A 20,575-nucleotide genomic window follows, 5' to 3' on the forward strand; every position below is an offset into this window, starting at 1 on the left:
ATGACCATTTCAATATTAATTTAAAATACTAGAACTCGTGGCCATAGTGGAAATTAGCTGGAGAACATTTAAAAATGAATCTGAGGAAGCACTTCAATTCAATTCAATTTTATTTATATAGCGCTTTTAACGACATGCATTGTCACAAAGCACTTTACATTTAACCGGCCAGAACCCCACCAAGCAAGCCTGAGGCGACAGTGGCAAGGAAACTCCCTCTAGCAGGAAGAAACCTTGAGTGGAACCTAGACTCAGAAGGGGACCCCATCCTCCTCTGGGCGACCAAGGAGCATGAAACTGCATTTACATTGACATTCATTAGAGTTCATATAGTTATAAAGTCCCAGTTGGTTTCATGTAGTTATATCCAGGAGTCCAGGTGCGGGTTCACACGGTGTAGTCGGCTCGGTATCAGCTTGAAAAAGAGAAGATGGAGAAGAGTTATTGCCCTACACCTAACCGGCAGGACTAAAGCAACTATGACAGCCTGCCTAAAAGAGTGACCTGGAAGGAAGCACAGGCATGAGGGTTTACAGAGGTTTTGGCGTCAAGCCACCTCCCATCCACAGCTTAAGTGATCGGCGAGAGTGGCAGGACGACAGCACCAATCCCCCCTTTCCCCTTCAATCTCAAATAACTATGAACCTCCAGATTTCCCATTCACCTTAGAAAAGAAGATTTAACTATCCAAAAGACTGGCGAAAGAGGTACATCTTAAGCCTTGACTTAAAAGCAGAGATTGTGTCTGAGTTCCGAACACTAGTAGGAAGTTTATTCCATAGCTGTGGTGCTTTATGAGCAAATGCTCTTCCCCCAAAGGTAATGTTCTTTATTCTGGGTACGGATAGAATACCTCCATCTCGTCATCTAAGTGTATGATTCGGAACGCAAATGAGGTCACTCACATACTGCGGTGCAAGACCATTTACAGCTTTATAGGTTAAGAGCAGTGTTTTGTAGTCAACACGAAATCTAACTGGCAGCCAGTGCAGTGAAGATAAAATTGGGGTAATATGATTATATGTTTTAGTTTAACTATTGCTAGTAGCGGTTCAATCAATGCTGGGAGCATCGCTGAATAATTTTGATAGAACAGGGTCTAGCATACAAGTAGATGAATTTGAAGATAAAATTAAGTACATCAGTTCTGACTGGTTAACCAATATTCAATATTCAAAATGTTCTGTTTAATTGAGCATATTTTTGGTCAAAAAGTTTCATAAAGTCGTCACTGGAAAATAACCAGTGGTCTGGTTATTAGTCAGCTTGGACACCATAGTAAATAGGAATCTAGGATTATTTTTGTTTATTTCAATTAGTTCTGATAGATACTAGATGATTTGGCGGCACTAAGAGCCTTTTTGTAGCTACCCATAGCCTCTTTCCATGCTAGTTCGAACACCACTAGTTTAGTATGATGCCACTTACATTCTGTAAGGACATAAAACTTATAGGTCCTGCAGGCCCCAACTCTGATCAGCCTGCATCAGTCTATTTCAGAGCTCCGCTGGCCCAGGCAAGACTGGACTCAACTCGTCAAACCACCCCTTTTAAGGAAGGCAAAGGCCTGCCGGCTCCTGAGAGACTGGATAGGAATAACTGGAGCAGCACAGAAAAAGCAAGACCTTTCACCCCCGGAGTGACCAGAGTTCCACAATCAATCCACAGCAACAACAGCTGTCAGCCTCCAGACACAGACACCTTTTCCACTATAAACAGGATAACTCAGCACACATAGATGTTAGGGACAAATACACGCATGTTTGGTCTCGTTTGAATAGGCATGAGACGAGGAGTATTATACTCTCAGATTTAAGGCAGTATAGCTTTTCCTAAGAGAAATACAGAAACTTCGGCTCAACCCACCAAACTGAGAGAGATTCTCTCATGGTAGAACAAGGGAATTACAACCACCCCCTAAAGTGATCTGATTGGCTGGGGACTTGAGAACCAAGGTCAGCAATGCCCCTAAAATTAACCATTGACCGAAATTAGTCAGTCTTCAGAAACATGCCATCACCTGGTCTGGATACTTAAGGAAGGGCTTCAGAAGTAGTCGGGGAGTCACTCTGTAATCAGAGCTCCCGCAGAGAACTGGGTGAAAGTCTATCTGTAGTCAGATACTTTCCACAGAACTTTGTTCACTCTCAGCTGAGGAATGTGATTGTTTAATATTGTATTTGTCCAAATGTATTTACAAGTATGTGTCCACATGTCAATAATTGTATATTGTAGTATTTTTAATAAATGTTGTTTCGATTACTTTATGACTGTCTGATTTGCTAACTTCTTCATAAACTTTCCAGATTGGACTTCTATCCTTATTAGGACTATGGTGGTAAATACTATCTTGCAGCCTCTGGGTTAAATCCCATTTATTTATCCGGGTCCCAAACTTGACTGCCCAAGTTAAGTTAGGTGGATACCAAAACTACACCTCTGGAGTTCGCACACGCTGATGACAGGTACCGGTCTACCCTCTGAGGGGCGTACACACTATGTTCCTAGGCACCGGGCATAGTCCCTGAGACGCTCACATGGTAAGACAATGGGTGGCATCGGCGGAGGCCCAAAGTAAACCTCGTACAACCTTTTTTATTTTTAACTGAGCAATTTTCTCTAGTGGAATTAAGCATAGATGCTAAATAATCCATAATGCTATCAAGTTCAGCAGAATTCGACATTAGTTTGGTTGAAAACGATAGCTCAGGGAGGTTATCGATAAAGTTACTTGCTGTATTTGACGTGATTGTACGTTTGGCATATAGAAGCGCGTCGGGGGGCTAATATTTTGAGCAAGGGAAATATTGAACGCAATAAGATGATGGTCAGAGATAATACTGGACTGAGGCAGTAGAGTTGAATACATGATATGAAGACAACTGGATCACAACTGGATCACGGGGGAATCATAAGCAGGGAAGAACACACAGGCAAACAGCAGCAGCAACATTAAAGGCAGGACTGAGAAGCACATTTATACAAGGCTAAGCAGGGAGCAAACTAGAGGCACCTGAAATGAGTAACACAAGGGCAGGAAGGAGAGGTAAAACAAACGCGGAACAGGCATGGCACGTTATACCACACTAGGGAGGAAACGGGAGGTTCAGGAGGGCAGGGTGTGGCAGGGATCCGTTTCAAAATTTAATTTTGGCTTGTACAAACCTTGGTAAAAGCTGCAAAAGATCGATCAACCACTTTCTGAGCTATTGTCTTAACAAACAAAGCATCTGTTGGGGTGGCGGTGTCTGGGGAATACCATGTGTAATACACCTTGTGAAGATTTATATGTAAAACAAAATATTTTTTGATTCTATCACACATATAGAAATTATCCATCCATCCATTTTCCAAACCGCTTATCCTATTGGGTCGCGGGGGGTCCGGAGCCTATCCCAGAATCAATGGGCACGAGGCAGGGAACAACCCAGGATGGGGGGCCAGCCCATCGCAGGGCACACTCACACACCATCCACTCACACACACACACACCTACGGGCAATTCAGCAACTCCAATTAGCCCCAGCATGTTTTTGGACTGTGGGGGGAAACCGGAGTACCCAGAGGAAACCCCACAACGACATGGGGAGAACATGCAAACTCCACACACATGTGACCCAGGCGGAGACACGAACCCGGGTCCCAGAGGTGTGAGGCGACAGTGCTAACCACTGCACCACCATGCCGCCCCTTATAGAAATTATTCTAGGTTTAAATAGTAATTTAGCTGAGTAACTAGGCTGAAATTCTAGATAGTTGCAATTTTAAGAATTATTACTATTATTCACAGCTTTTAAGCATGCAGTTGGATGACGGATGGATGGATATTCAGCCACCAGAAATGCCAATTGTTGTTAAGAGGATCAAAGTCTGCAAAGTAGTATGCAGGGTTTAAGGCCAGAACACAGCATACTCTCCGACAGAAAGCATAAAGTTCACTGGGGGAATTTCTGTGGCCACTGCCTGAACAGCATGTGTGGAGAATGTTTATGAGGGTCGAGCCATGCAGAGCTGCTGGCCCTGGCATGTAATGATGAATCACAAATCAGTTAAAAATCGGTGCAAATGCATGAAGATTTAAACCGGCTGATGTGGAAAATGAATCACTATTGTAGGAGTACTTCACAGTACTTTAACAGAAAAACTGGTGTAATATTACATTTGATTTCACAATGTGAGTTTGACGTCAGATGTCACTGCGTATCACGTCGACATCGTACGTCAGTTTTTGGTTTTGAGCGAACGCGAGATGATGAATGAATTTGAAACTGAGGACGGCACAGTGGTTAGTGCTGGCTTCGGTCCAGGGCCCTTTCTGTGTGGAGTTCGCATGCTCTCCCCGTTTTCGCCGGGGACTCCAGGTTCCTCCCACGGTCCAAAAGCATGCAGGATAGGTTGACTGGTGAGTCTAAATTGGCCCTGTAGTTGTGTGAGTGTGTGCGACCTGCGGTGTGTAGGTGACTGCCTGGGCTTGGTTCCTGTCTGCGCCCCTTGTTCCCGGGATAGGCTCCGGTCTCCCCCGCGATCCCAGTTGGGATTAAGTGGTTTCAGAAAATGGATGGATGGACGCACCGCCCGATCTTCAATTGGCGGTGTGGCAGCATATTAGCTTTCCGGTAATCACAAACGAGGAGGAAACAGCGAGAAAAGCACAGACAAGACATAAACTGCATGCAAACATTGTAATAGACTGATAACATACACAAACAGGTCCACTGGCACCACCGTGAGCTGAGTGAAGATTATTAAAAGGGCAAAGCACGCTAAAAAGCTGCACATGCAAACCTTAGCTTATTTATTTGATTTATTTTTTTTTATTTACTTATTTTGATTTGGGATTTTTTTCAACAGTATTTTATTCAAATTCAGTTGCACTGTTCACAACAGTGTCAACAGTTCAGAAAGATAAATATAAGAATATTTTTGAATATATTTGTCTGCAGCTCATTCTGCAAAAAATGAGAAAATTGTATCGTGAACTCAGAATCGTGAATCGTATCAAATGGTGAGTTGAATGTATCGTTACATCCCTAGTTCTTACAGTAGTACTATGGTATGGTGGAGCCACATGACAGGAAGGCAGTACATTGCGAAGTCTGTTAAGAACATCATTCGCACTGAACTGCCCTCCATTGACCAGCTGTACTTTAACTGCCACAGTAACAAGGTTCAGTCTATAATCCAGGACTCTGACCACCATCCACAAACACTGACTAGCAGATTCATGAACAGCTTCATTCGCCAAACAATTCAAACCTGCAGCTTTTGCATCCCCTGTAACAGTCATTTCCACGGCAGCTGCACTGTACAGCTGTTACTGCACTTTATCCACCACTGACCACGTATCATCCAGTTTTGTCCTGCTTTGTATCGCACTGTTTCTGCACCATGTTGTCTTGTACTCCCTTGTGTTGTTATGCACCATCTGTGTTGTTCTGAGCAGTGCCATGATGCAATATTACAAAAAGATCTTGAGGAAATGCAGAGTTCTGGAGGAGATTCTCACAGATCATGGCATGTGTTTATACTGAAGAAACTGTACAAATTGCTAGACATAAAACACAGGACTGGCAACTGTGGTACGTTTTAACACCTTGATAAAAAACTTAAAATCCATAGTAAGTAGGACAACCTCATAGAACCTTTACTAGTCATTGTTCAGAAGATTAACACGGATTAAAAACCATTACTATGAAAGCACGCTAATCAGTTAAGTTGATTATGTGGAGAGAGAGAAAAAAAACTGTCTTTGAAAAAGATCAACCATAGAACGAAGCTGCAGCATTGACACCCCCTAGTGGTGATTTGAAGATAGTTCTGTCTGTAGCAGCTAAGCAGTAGATTTGGCGTCAGGTGCCATGACAAACTCAGTGCTGCTCGGTTTGAACGGCAGAAGCACAAAAATAAAGGGGGCATCTACTGCACGCCCCCCACCCTTGAAAATGGTACAAATTATCATGCAACAGTTTTCTTAAGTAAGTCTTTTTGGGCGTCTGCAGAAACCTCCACGATGCGATTGCCCTGATTAAGAAGTGCGCAGCGGATACAATTTGGGATGCATCGTTCATCCGATTTATTAATATATAATTATTAGTATGTCTATATTATTTTAGAAACGTTACTTGACGAATATTTTTCATTGAGATTGATTCCCCGTTTAAAATTTTGGTGACACTTCATATTTTTTAAGAGAGACAGACAATTTGACGCATGCAATTTGCAGAAATATGTTGTGCCGCTATAAAGTACACAGGCAGCATGACAAACATAAGTACTCACTGAAGCCACGACATACGCCCGGCTGGCCCCAGCGGTACCCCTAAGAAGAAGGCTTTTTTCACAACCCACGACCATCACGAGGGCAAAAAAAACTGAATAGCCTAGAATTTAGTTAATTACAAGGCACATATTTATTGGAGCAAGAGCTCTAACATAAAACTACCTTGTAATTATAAAGTATTATGGCTGTGAACAATGTACAAACAGGCACAGAAAGTAAAATACTCCAAAAATGCAAAGAACCTAAATATTTTTGTTTCCACCGATTCACTCTTGATGTGTTAGGAGTCACAGTTCAGTAGCCTATTCTTCAGTATCTGCATTTAAGACCACCAACTGCTCTTTCTCCTCCTTCGCTCGTCGGCTCAGAGTATTGGACTTGGTAAGTAATGTTGCCCTTTTGGTTCCAGCAGCACTCTCTGCTTCCTCTGCCATGTGCTCAGCATCCTTTTGTAAACTCTCACATACACTTTCCAGTGAGACTCTCTTCCTCTTGAGTTCCTCAAGTTTTCTTTTTTGCTTTTCGCTCATCTTTCACCTTTGGTCAGAGGCGCTTTGGTTGCTCCCCCACACACTCTGACATGGTCGCATATAAGCCTCTGTGCAACAACTGTTTCCTCTGATAAGTTGCAGGTCTCCACCTCTATTCGTTCCACTTCGGCTTGCCCATAGGACAGCAGCAGCAAGTTCTTGCAGAACATCCAGAGGTCAGGATAAGGCCCACTAACTTTTTGATGTAAAAAGACATCAACTTTGGATGGTGCTGAAGGAATGAAGGATATAAAATCCAAGCCTTTTGCCTCATTGTGCAGGTGATTATCAGACTGCTGGGATATTGCATCACCTGTAATTACATTAATTACAGTAGATTAGATGCAGATCAACAATGTCAATACACAGAATCACATGTAGAATAGGAAAGTGATTTATAACCCAATTTTCCTATGATACCATAAATGTGCAATCATTTTAATTTAATCTTGAGATATCTCTAGGCTCATCAAAGAAAATATAACTGGGCTGATGCTTCTTTTCAAACACCAAGAGTCGGTCTTCTAAATACTGCTAAAATCTACGTGTTAACACTATTCAGTTCAGGGACGGATTATGGGTTGTGTGGGCCCCTGGGTAAAACGTTCGCGAGCCCCCCCCCCACCACCACCTCCTGCACCACCACCACAACCACCACAAGTCAAGGGCCCTTGGCAGCCAAACACCCTCCCTATAGGGTCAGGGGACCTTGTAGGCAGAGGATCAAAGAATGTAGGCCCTCTAAAATAGACAAACGAAAATACATTGCTGATAAGCGTTGCAAATTGTTTTGGGCTTGGGGCCCACGGGCCCCCTGCACCCCAAGGGCCCCTGGGCAGCGGCCCCGCTAACCCGGTTTGTAATCCGTCCCTGATTCAGTTAGATGTGAAAAAAGAAAAGCATAATTTAAAAATAATATTCTGAACTATCCTATTCTTATCCTATGATTTACCAGCAGATATCCTGCCTGCCAACCGATTCTCCTGCGCAAACTTCTGCATGAGATTTCTCCTTTTCTGCTGGCAGTTATCTGGCTGGTGTGCATTTTGTTTGGGTCCAAGCACGTCATCTCATGTACAATCGAGTACTTCAGAGGGCATTTATCCAAGGCCTTTTTGCACATTTTTGAGAGCACAATCTGGCAATTTTTTTTAATCTGAAGGACACCAAGGTCACTTCCACTGCCTTTGGCTCCTGACTGTCTCTGACAAAAAGATGGTTTGTCAAATTTCCAGAATCTTTCTGCACACTCAGCCCAAGGTTAACACTACCTCAGCTGTACATATCAAACCAGCTCAAACTCCATGTTATTCACATATTTTTTACTTCACAATTGTTTGATACATTTGTATGTAAAGATACCAGTGAATTCACAGAAGTCCCACCTTGATGACAGCCATTCCTATATCCACCTCCTTTGGACTGAGCCAGAGTTTTTGCCTGTACAACAGCTGTACATGTTGCTACACAACACTTAAACATTCTATTTCCTCAATGAACTATTTTTTTTGCAGCAAAAGCCATGAAGCAGCAATAAAATCTTTAAAATATGCTTACCAATAAATATGGTTCTCCCATTTAAACACATGTAAAGATAAACCATGGATATTTAAAAATCATGGGTTCGTTAATGAGTTTAAATGTTATTGAATGGCTTACCTTAAACTTCTCCAGTAAGTCTTCAGCGGTGGAGTGGCTCATGTACTGTGATCCCAGAACCAGGACTGCACTCGAGAGCCATTCTCATAATTCACCCAATACCTGACATGCACATCCAGTTGTTTTCTTTTGATGGTCCTGTTCATACTTACGTCAAACATGACAACGAAGCTCCCTTTTAATATATGGAGCGAGTCCAAATCGCGCAAGAAAAGCGGTTTTATCTTTACCACAAGTGACCCTGCGAGTCAGGGAACATCACCCTGGAGACGGTGTGAATGTCATCATTGGACGTATAGGAGTGATGTCGGCAAACCGTTTGCAAAGCCCATAGCACTTCTGCTTTCAGTGTGGGTTGAGGAGGATGTACTGAAGGCATTATTTGTCATGGGATCCGGAGACACTGCCAAAACGGGTGTAGGCCTATCTTTAGAGGTTGTACTTATCTCCACTGAATAAACATTTGAGGAAAATTTTTAGGTTAAAATCTGGGCTTATTCTATACTGAACAAAAATATAAACGCAACACTCTTGTTTCTGCTCCCATTTTTCATGAGATGGACTTAAAGACCTACAATTCATTCCAGATACACAATATTACCATTTCTCTCAAACATTTCTCACAAATCAGTCTAAATGTGTGATAGTGAGCACTTCTGCTTTGCTGAGATAATCCATCCCACCTCACAGGTGTGCCACATCAAGATGCTGATCTGACATCATGGGTAGTGCACAGGTGTACCTTATACTGCCCACAATAAAAGGCCACCCTGGAATGTGCAGTTTTTTGCTTTATTGGGGGTCTGGGGACTCAGAACCGGTCAGTATCTGGTGTGACCACCATTTGCCTCATGCAATGCAACACATCTTCTTCGCATAGAGTTTATCAGATTGTCAATTGTGGCCTGTGGAATGTTGGTCCACTCCTCTTCAATGGCTGTGCGAAGTTGTTGGATATTAGTGGGAACTGGTACACGCTGTCGTATACGCCGGTCAAGCACATCCCAAACATGCTCAACGGGTGACATGTCCGGTGAGTATGCTGGCCATGCAAGAACTGGGACATTTTCAGCTTCCAAGAACTGTGTACAGATCCTTGCAACATGGGGCCGTGCATTATCTGTCTGAGTGGCTGGTCTCAGACGATCTTGGAGGTGAACCTGCTGGATGTGGAGGTCCTGGGCTGGTGTGGTTACACGTGGTCTGCGGTTGTGAGGCCGGTTGGATGTACTGCCATATTCTCTGAAACGCCTTTGGAGACGGCTTATGGTTGAGAAATGAACATTCAATGCACGAGCAACAGATCTGGTTGACATTCCTGCTGTCAGCATGCCAATTGCACGCTCCCTCAATGCTTGTGGCATCTGTGGCATTTTGCTGTGAGACAAAACTGCACATTCCAGGGTGGCCTTTTATTGTGGGCAGTATAAGGTACACCTGTGCACTACCCATGATGTCAGATCAGCATCTTGATGTGGCACACCTGTGAGGTGGGATGGATTATCTCAGCAAAGCAGAAGTGCTCACTATCACACATTTAGACTGATTTGTGAGAAATGTTTGAGAGAAATGGTAATATTGTGTATCTGGAATGAATTGTAGATCTTTAAGTCCATCTCATGAAAAATGGGAGCAAAAACAAAAGTGTTGCGTTTATATTTTTGTTCAGTGTACATTGATTTACAGAATCAAATTTAAAAAACAAAGATACACTGATTTTATACAGATTACTAACTTTTGGGGATCACAATACAAATCTAAATATTTTAGACAAGTTACTTATCTGCTTATTGAATGGTGGGCGAAAAAAATATCTGTATAGTGTCCATTATCTAAAACCCCGCAATGACGTAGTTTGTGTTGTTCTTAAAATAATATTAACTTAAACGGTCAATCTGATTTTCTGGAGGAAAAATAATAGTTTTGATGAATCAACAGCTTGGGAAAATAGTCGCTAGATTAATTCAAAGAAAAATTGTCTGTAGTTGCACCTCAACAGTATAACCAGTGATAATACTATATAAATAAAATTAAAGTAATGGCACCAGCATAGACAGACACAGTAACAGTACAGAATGAGGTAACAGTGGCAGTGTGAGGAAATGTCAGCGTCACTGGCTGGTTAACAGCAATGGGGAGGAAACTTGTCTCTAAATCTGGAAATGCTTGTGCAGATGGATGGATGGAAGGTGAAAAGTGACAGTGCTGGGTGGCTAGAGTCTCTCAAGGTGCTGCTTGCTTTTCTGAGGCAGCACCTGAAGACGATGCCTTTGACCGCCAGAAGCTGTGTGCCCGAGGAACTGGAAGCTGTTGAAGCCTCTACAGCATCCTCTGCGATGTAGATAGGACTTTGGGGAGTCATCCGTTTGCGAAAGTCCAGGATCAGCTCCTTGGTTTCTCTAGCGTTGAGGGTGATGTTGTTATACATGGTGAAGAGCTGGGCCTACAAATCCCAGCATTCAAGAGGTGAAAATACAGACTTAGAGGGAATTTGGGAAAAGTGAAAAAATCCTCTTTACTCGTGTCTGTATAAATCTCACCAAGCGTAACTTTGCAGATTAAAGACTGGCTGAGAGTGTAAATGTAAACGCTGATAAGCAGTCAGGAACAAAGTGCTCATGTAGTGCACACCTGGGTCCAGAGGGCCCTTGTTCAGATGGAAAACTGAACAGGCATCTTTTGTGCTAAATGACAGCCGGTGCTGCTCAAGATGATGGACACTATGGGGAAATAAAAAAAAAAGAGTTTTGAATGAAAAGACACACAAGAGTAACAGTGCAGCCTTGGTCACGTCTCCCCAGCTCATGACTGGACCAGGCTCCACATTGACCCCAAAACTGGCTTTACACACAGGAAACTCACTGAAACTCAACACAACATTGTCCTGATCTTGCCTGGGGAGTTTCACCTGGTTACTGAGATGACCGGCAGCACAGACAGTCTTACCAGCAACAGATATGCTATTAAGGGGTGCGAAGCGTCTGCTGCCAGCACATGGCTTTATATCTGTCGGCTGCATTTGCGCTGCTCCTCCCTCCTATAAAGAGGACAGTTGAACAGCAGTGTGAAGAAAGGGCACAGAAGCAGAAGTCAGTGGAAAAAGCCCCATTACTAACCCTAAGCCCAACTTACTGCAAACAGCCCACTGTATTTCATATGTCTGCTTCATATTTTCCATTTAATTGCCATAATCTCTGGCAGTCAGTGACAAAAGTTATTTACCCTTAAACAGTACTGAGATTGAGTAGAGTGAGGTACTTAAGCGGTATTATGGAAGAATAAAAGCTGAGTCCCATGTCCAGGCGAGATGCGTAGCTGACAGGCTGATGAATGTTTCAAACTCTTACCTCCACCGTACTGACAGGAACGGCGAGCTGCTGTGGCATCATGGCATTAAACTTCTGTTTCTCCAGGGAAGAAAACAACCAAGACCAACCTTAATAATCCACACACTTTGAAGACTGACATAAATGGTAAATATGAGACGTAAATATCATCCAACACTACCAGGTACTCAGTGAATACTCAGTCATGCAGAAATATAATCTAAAGTTATAATTATGGGGACACGTGGCCGTCCACTGCAGGTGACAATGTCCTAAACTCTTTCATACTTAAAGAACACATACAGTTATTACTTTGTAAGGATGCATAAAACTCCAGTTCAGTAAATTTATGGAATATATACTGCAGCAACTACTTTATAGTCATTTATTAAGTAACTGACTTATTTCTTCCCTGCGGGAACTTGTAATTATGCTGAAATAAAAATGTAACTTAACAGCGTTAAAAAGAACTCAGGAATCCAGTCCAAAATGCTTTAGTTTGACATGTGATCAAAATTCAAACTAAATTTCATAGAGTAAACTAATACATGATAGCATCCATGCAAAAGATCAACGGCAGAACAGGGGCTCTTAAGGCAGACTGCATTAAAAAGGAATTAATCATCTCTCTCAATTTAAATTTGGGATAATAATTCTCTTCAGAAGCCTCCATAGAATAGTGCATCCATCCCCTCACTTATGTGTAGAGACGTATCCTAAGGCTCTGGCAACAACATTCAGGTCAACAGCATCAAAAATTTCACAGCTAGTTTTAAAACTTGTTTTTCACTTTACGTTACAGCAAGTTAGTTAATATTAAATTATTGCAACGTGCAGATTAATAGTCAGAAAAGGTTTTTGAAATTTACATAATGATAAATGAGAACTATATTTGATTACTAATTACTGTTGACTAATTTCCTGTCTGGACTTTTCCCCCTTCATTGTTAAAAGTCATTATATGTCTGGGTGCCAGTCAGTGGAAGCACACAGACACCTGGCCTATTCATTCAGCACCAGCCCATCAAGTAGAGAATTCAGCACCACGGACAGTGACCTGTGTTACTATGACATCAGGTCATTGGCTCTAAATATTTTTCTAGAAATAACTAAATGGCTCTATTGTAGAAATTTCCAGCCAGAGACTGGGTTCCTATATGAAGAGAATATTATTATTCAGACAAAGAAAATAAACTACAGAAAACTAGCTCTGCATGTCATCTCCCCTTTACTCCTTAAGCAGGGCACACGCACATCAACAAGTACCAATGCAGCAAATACAGATGAACAATTTCACAGCTTCAGAAGAAGTCAGATTTCTGTGTAATTCAGAGATTGTCAAAGACTTCTGATAGAACATTTTCTGCACTTGAGTCTAATTTCAAGATAAATTGCACCTGGGTCTATTAAAACAAGGTGATGCTGCCTGACCTACCAACCAAGGCTGGGGAGGAAACGTAGGAATACAAGGAAAGCAAGGAAGAAAAGCAGCCACCCTATCTCATGGTCACGGACACAAACATCAGGGAGTGTTATGAAGAAGACACCACACTTAGGACCATTGGTTTTACGCAGTGAATTACACCAGAGAGAGTTTTTACATTCTAGCTGTGTTATGTAACATTCCTCAGCCTTCAGCTTTTTTCCCCACACAATGCAGGACATGCAGGGGTGCCAAACAAAACAGTGGAGCTGCAGTGTAGCCAATTATTTCTTTCAGTAGTTTTAAGATGGTTTGTGAGGTTGTGTGTTAGAGATGGCGGTGAGCAACACTGAGGCATCTCAGGGAACCATGTTGCCCATATTAAAAAACATGCACGCATGCAACTCAGGCAATCCAGCATTTCTTATTTCAGTTACGTATGACACTGCATGTTGCGGTTTTACATGTTCACTACAAGTCAGTGGTTTTTTCCTTGTATGATTATGGCCACATTCACACCAAAAACACACTAGACATACTGTACAAGGCACTCAAGGGAAAAATTCTCAGAACACAAAGTGAATGTATCAACCGAAGAAGGATTTTTCCTTTTCGGAATATTCATTTTTTTCCATGTGGAACCACTGTCCATGATTCAATTGAGTGCATTCAAAGAATGATACATCAAAACTAATAGTGACAAAATATTCATTTAATATGCATTGTACATGAATGTAGGACTTAGATGTTGATGAATTTCTCATCAGTGAAGGGCATATACACTTAAGGGGTATTATGAAAAAAAAAGTTGAGAACCCAGAAGTAACTATCCGATTAAAGATGTAATCTGGTACATGTGCAGACCAGTGATGGATATGTAAATGATTCAAATTGCAAGGAGTTGGCATGTTTAATCACCAGACACAGGATGCCTCGTAGTCACATTAGACAGTGTTAACGGCACTTGACGGAGTTTGATAGGGTTGCATTGCGGGTTTACATGAAGCCAGGTGGTCATGTGCTGCAATTGCATGTGGGCCATGCGGATATCACAGTGGCCTGATATTGAAACCAATGGGCACGTGAGGCATCCACACACGTCGTGAAGTTTCTGGTCATCCAAGACAGACCACGCCAAGGAAGGATCGTCGGATTGTGCTCCAAGCATCACAGATCCCCATGACACCTGCGCCTGATATATGGACACAGCTACTGGACTCTCTACAACACCCTATATCATCGTGTCGCGATGACTGGCATCAGCTGGACTACGGGTTCACCGTCCCATGCATAGGCTGCCGTTCACAATAGCACAGAAACGGTTGCGTTTGGAGTGGTGTAGTCACTGGGAGGCATGGACTGATGGACTGATGACGACTGGCGTCCTACCATGTTCAGCGATACATCTCAGTTCTGCAGTACCACAGATGACCGTCATGTGCATATGGTGGCGCTGCAGGGAGAGGAGCAATCCTGCCAATGCTGTGGAGTGACACACCACACTCTGACGGCACAGTGGTACACCAGTGACATCCTAGTAGTATCCGGGCCCAGGGGTGTGCTATACCCTACTGACATGGGACCAGCAGTGTGACCATACCGCCAACTCCGTGGTCCGTTTGATCTGATGATTATAATCATCGCGATACAGTCACATGCCCTTTCATCACATGCAGATTTCATTTTCACAACTTAGTCTGTTGCCCTTCACTTTTTTGCCACTGAGTTTGTGTTTTGACACTAAGTTGATGGGAATTGATTATTTAAGCGTCATCTAAAGAGCTTATATTAATTGGGTAAATTGCATAAGACTCACATGGTATTTTGAAAAGATTCCCATATGCGCTGATTAGCTGGGGTTGATCCAAGCAGCTGTGCACTTTTCTCCTGTAACATAAAAGTTTGCTTTTAGGACAGAAAACAAGGTTAAGACCATATTATGTAGTTTACATCTATCAAAATAAAACCAAAGTCACTGTTACCAAAAGAGTAACCATGTGTTATCAAATTTCCTAACATTTTGCTTCATCTTACTTTGGATGCCCATGGTTAGGAGAGAAGCAGAAATCTGCTCAATCATAAGAAAGACTTTTATTGCTACAGGGAGTGAGATCTTGTTGCAGGTGACAAGGCAGGATAGAGTGTGTTTAGAAAAATAATGAAGAGGGAATGTGAGTGTGAGCTATCGTGGCATCTGTGTATAACCCAATATGGCGGCATCCTTCTGAATGTAAATAACATAGCCGGCTTAATTAGCTTAATCAAGCGTAATTGAACTAAGGAAAATTTAGCAATATACTTTCCCTGCTTGGTGTGATAAATACAGCAGCAGCTGCTGGTGGACGGGCTACAAACAGACATCAAGAAGAAATCCCACCTCACAGCCATTTACTGTACCAAACCCCTTAATGTAACTTGTAAAGATGTAGGTATTGGCGTATTCACACATTCATTTGCAGTGTCCACTTCCTGTCCAGTAAATTTGGCAGGACGGAATTTGAATAACCTATAGGTCTGACTCATGTATGCGGCTGAAGGAGTAAAGATAGAATGGGTGAAGAATCCTGTTATACAGTCCTAGTAGACCGAGAACCACCTGATTGCTACTGTAGTTGGAATCAAGGGCTGAGCTGCATGGTGGCCTGGGGGACAATCATGAAAACACAGACCCACTGATATCCTCAAAACCCACAATCAAAAGGGGAGTCAGGCACGGTGGCCAACCACTTGGCCCGTTAAGCCACATGGTGGCCCGATGAGCAGGCAAACACACTATGGGCTAAGGGGTACAAGACAGAGGAGAGAATAGGATGGCCAGTGACATGTGAACAGGACAAGGCAGGGATGGATTCTGACATAGGTACCATACTACTTTGTTTAAATATGCCCAAGTGCATAGAATGTTTTAGTGCAAGTCTTAGACAATGGTATCTCTGAATGACACCGCAGTCTGACTCTTCCTGAAGGCCCTGAGAAGTTGTTTGTATGCACTTGCTGCCTTGACACTTGCTGATGTGCGTGTGCTCTGCTTGAGCAGTAAAGGGGAGATCACATGCAGAGATGATTTTCTGTAGCTTCTCAGTCCGAGTAAAAATAAAATCTTCTCGTTATATAGGAACCAAGTCTCTGGCTGGAAATTTCTACAACAGAGCCATTTAGTCATTTATAGAAATATACAGAGCCAATGAAGGAACCAGATGTCACAGCACAGTAACACAGGTCACTGTCCGTGGAACTGAATGAATAGGATAACCGGCCAATGTGTTTGTGTGCTTACACTGATTATATGTCAGGGGGGAAAATATTTATATCATTGTTGCGATGAACGTCATTCCAGCAAGTGGTTACGTCGTTCACGCAAGTGGTCATGCGGAACCAAAGTTTACTCACCTGTGTGCACCCGAGGGGAAGGCATTAACGGACGCACCTGCTCTTTATTTTGGATAAAGTCGGCAAAACGCATTGGTAGCGCGACAAGCAAAGGGTCAAATCTACACCAAGTGCTTCTGGAACTGTGCTGCGATTGTGTACTGAAAAGTAGACTCTGAACGGACAGCCGGTAAGACCATGAACCATGCGTGTTGGACTTTGTTGCAAATGTTATTTGTAGCAAGCACTACCTGTTGCGAGTGGGGTTTATTTCTTAATGGGGTGCGCTAATGAGGCATTGAGGCGCTGGTGCTGGCTTGTAACATTATATGAGTTGTGGTATTTGACTGTATTAGGAATAAATGGTGTGCTGTAAGTGTCTTAATGACAATATGTGGAATGCTGTTTTATTGATTCAGATGTTTGCATTAATGCGGTTTAAAAGGGGGGGTTCTATTTTTAGTTTATCTAAAAGTTAAATATTAAATTGCTAAAAAGAAAAAAAAAAAGTATTAAGGGTGAACTTTCCTTTTAATAATTCATATGGGCAGAAGTGTTAAACCTATTGTTCGATTGTCTAATTGGTTAGCTTTTCATTGCAATTTATTGCGTTGAGTAACTCATTTATGTGTTTCCCCAGTGGTTTGATCTTAAACTTTGATGTTTGGAGGAATTTTATTCAGAACAAGTTATGTATAATTGTGTGGAAATTTGAAGCTGAGATTGGTCATTTATTGTATATTTTGTGTGTATGTGTATATATATATGCATTTAAAGTAAAATTTTGTGTTTGCTCATAAGATAGATTGGTGAAAGTTGGTGTTTTGTGGTTTAAGGTTTTTCACCTGTAAATGCCTGGCTTGAGGAAAGCGAAGATAAAATAAAAAGGGATAAAGAGTCCAAAAAGAAGGCCTGGTTATTCTGAGTGAAATCCAGTTATATGTTCAGTTTTGGTACATCTCTATCAAGTGAGGGGTAAAGCACAGTAAGAATTGTGATCACTTGACAATCATTGAGGGGAAAAATGTAAAAATATATACAGTAAGGACAATATAATCGTAATTTAATGTATCCCTTCGGCTCTTTAAAAAGCACAATGTCTGACTGACAAATATGTCTATTATTAGCACATTTTAATAATTTAATTAATATTAAGCAGTACACCTATTTCCTGTAATCACTCTGCGTTAAAGCAATTTTTAAAACTAGCTGTGAACTGGATGCTGTTCTGACTGTTGTTGCCATGGTGCCTTATTTACTTTCAAATCGCATTGTCCACAACCTGATCAAAGGACCAAACTTTAAAATCAGTGCAGGGTAGTGTCGCAAGTAGTGATGCTTAGGCTTTAACCTATGTCCTGGAAAGAAAGAAAATCTACAAGCAAGATATTCTTGGATAAGAACGTCAAGGTATGCAACCTCTGGCAATAAAATTTTCTGTGCACAAATCAGCTCCACAATGTCTTTTAGCTGAAGGGTCAACTGCCAATCATCATCTGTGGGCTCTTTCACCTTGTCACACATGATCACAGGAAGAAGTCTTAGAAAATTCCAGTTCTGAACAGCCTGACCATAAAGCTTTACTCCATTGGAGTTTACTGCACATGGCTTACTCAACACATCAGAGCCACTGTACTTAAATTTCTTAATGCGTCTATTCAGAATTGAATAAGTGAACCACTTTTTCTGCTTGATGAAGTACTTCAGGTAAAGGGCTAAATCATAGGAAAGGATACCCTCAAAAATGTCATGGCCTAAACAAGGTGGCAGGCCAGGCATACAAACATCGAAGTAATTCAATGAATTAAAACTCAGATATTATACCTTCAACGTTTTGTTGTTCCTCAGACTGTAAAATGCATTTGGATCTGTTTGAAAATCTGTTCGGGTTGTCCGGCAATACCTGCAGAAATATTCAGAAAAACTAAAATTTTCTGTAAATCCACCGATATTATGAGACCCCAAATTGTCCCCTGCAATGCACAAAACAGTCCCTTTAACTTTTTCCTCTGCCACCGTTATTCCATTGTCTTCCAGGTCTTTTAAGTCTGCAATGAGCCTTGAGAAAACTTTGTCATGGCCAAAGTGTTTGAAGTCTTTTTCCTGACACAGCATTACAAGTGACATGTGGTCTGTACTTGATGAGGTGGTAAATTAGCCAGAGACAAATATACAGCTACTACTTTGTGCTGCTTTTTGCTGAACCTAATGGGTTCACCGCCTCAAAAGAATCTTGATATAGAATTAGTTTTAGACATGATGGGTTTTGAGAAAAGAACTCATTGTTTTTATATACCTGACCATCACTGACATCACAAAGCACATCAGTGTATGGTACGTATGTACCCTGTGCAGCACAATTCTGCCATAAGTCTGACTCCAGTAAATGTCTCAAAGTGTCTTTCAATGGAACATAGTAGGCAAACCTCTGTGACCTTGTTTCATCCCTTCCTAAGTACAACTTTACAGGTTCTGTGTATCTAAACATCTGTTTAAAAGCCCTAGTTCTTGAAAAATTGGTCCTCATTGGTCCTTCATGACTAATGGTGAAAAGGTCAGATTCCTTCACAACATCACATATACTACCAATAACCTCATCTGTTAATTCAGTTAAGTCACTTTTCAGGAATGCACTTAATTTATTCAAAGTATATGTCTGTCCTAGTTCATGTATGCTTAGCATCTCTTCAATAATATTTTGTATAGTTGATGCTGGCAGAAGAAACTGCCCATGTAATTTCAAGTAGAAAAGAGAAATATTTCTAAGAAAAAGGTCACTGAAATTTTCTGTAAGATGGACTTCACCTTCATCAGTCTCACTAAATCTCTCTGTAGGGCCTGTAACTAACGGTTCAGTTTCAAGAAACTGAGAAACTGTCTCCTTATAAAGATCTCTTATACTGTCCACAGAACATTGTCTGTGTTTCCTGGACATGTAGGCTGTAAACGACGATCTCACAGTGAACGTATGGTCGCATCCTGTCACCGGACATGTCACAACACGTCCTTCGGCTATATGTTCCTTTAAGTGAGCTGTTAGTGATCTGACATCGCGACATTGGCGCTGGCACATAGACATATTACACGTAAACACCGTAAGGGCATTTGTAGTATCAATATATGAATCTGTGTTATGTTTACGGTAAAAATGAGCCTTAAATTCCCCATATGAACGAAACGTATTGTGGCAATCTGTAGCGCCACACTTGAACACGCATCGTGGTTCATGACGGTGAAGTTTGACATGTAAAACATGTTCCCTAAGGGTTTGCACTGATGTTCCACAGAAATAACAACTAAACATTGTAACTGCGTGAACAAACACGCACTCTATTGCTGTTTTAAACACCTAAATGCTGTTTCACATCCCGCTTGCAAATCTAAGTTTTACATGTGCTGCCAAGATACGTTCATGCGCCGTCAACACGGTACATGCTACTCGTGTTTAAAACCACACACTGCTTAACACTGCTTAAAACGATTTAATTTAACTTACCAATTTGCCCAGACACATTTATTTTATTTTATATTCCCACTAGTTTGTAGATTTTTTTTAAATGTTATGTTTGTTATTGGGTGCTTTCCACTTCATGTACCCACATACAGCGCTGGCTTAAAGCAATACATTCTGGTCCTGACGCAATGCATTGTGGTTAGATTTTTATCGTCCGCTGCATTATGTCACCATGTCACGTCGTACAAAAACCTCGCGAGAGCAAGACAGATCATCCTGCACCTCTTAAGTGTTATGTAGTTTTGCCTGAAACGCAAAAATAAAACAAAGCAATTAAAGCCGATCAGTGGCTCAAATTCTGCTGTAGCGATTGAAGAACTTTTGTCGGAAGTTGGATTCGAACCCACGCCTTACTTCGGAGAACAGAATACCCCTTACTTTGAAAGGCCATTTTCGCTGCGCAGGAGGCTTTAGACCGCTCGGCCATGGGGCAGTTTCCAGTTGAACCCTAAGGAGTAGGTTAAGTCCAGCCTT

This window comes from Brienomyrus brachyistius, unplaced genomic scaffold, assembly GCF_023856365.1.
Source record: "Brienomyrus brachyistius isolate T26 unplaced genomic scaffold, BBRACH_0.4 scaffold217, whole genome shotgun sequence".
NCBI lineage: Eukaryota > Metazoa > Chordata > Actinopteri > Osteoglossiformes > Mormyridae > Brienomyrus > Brienomyrus brachyistius.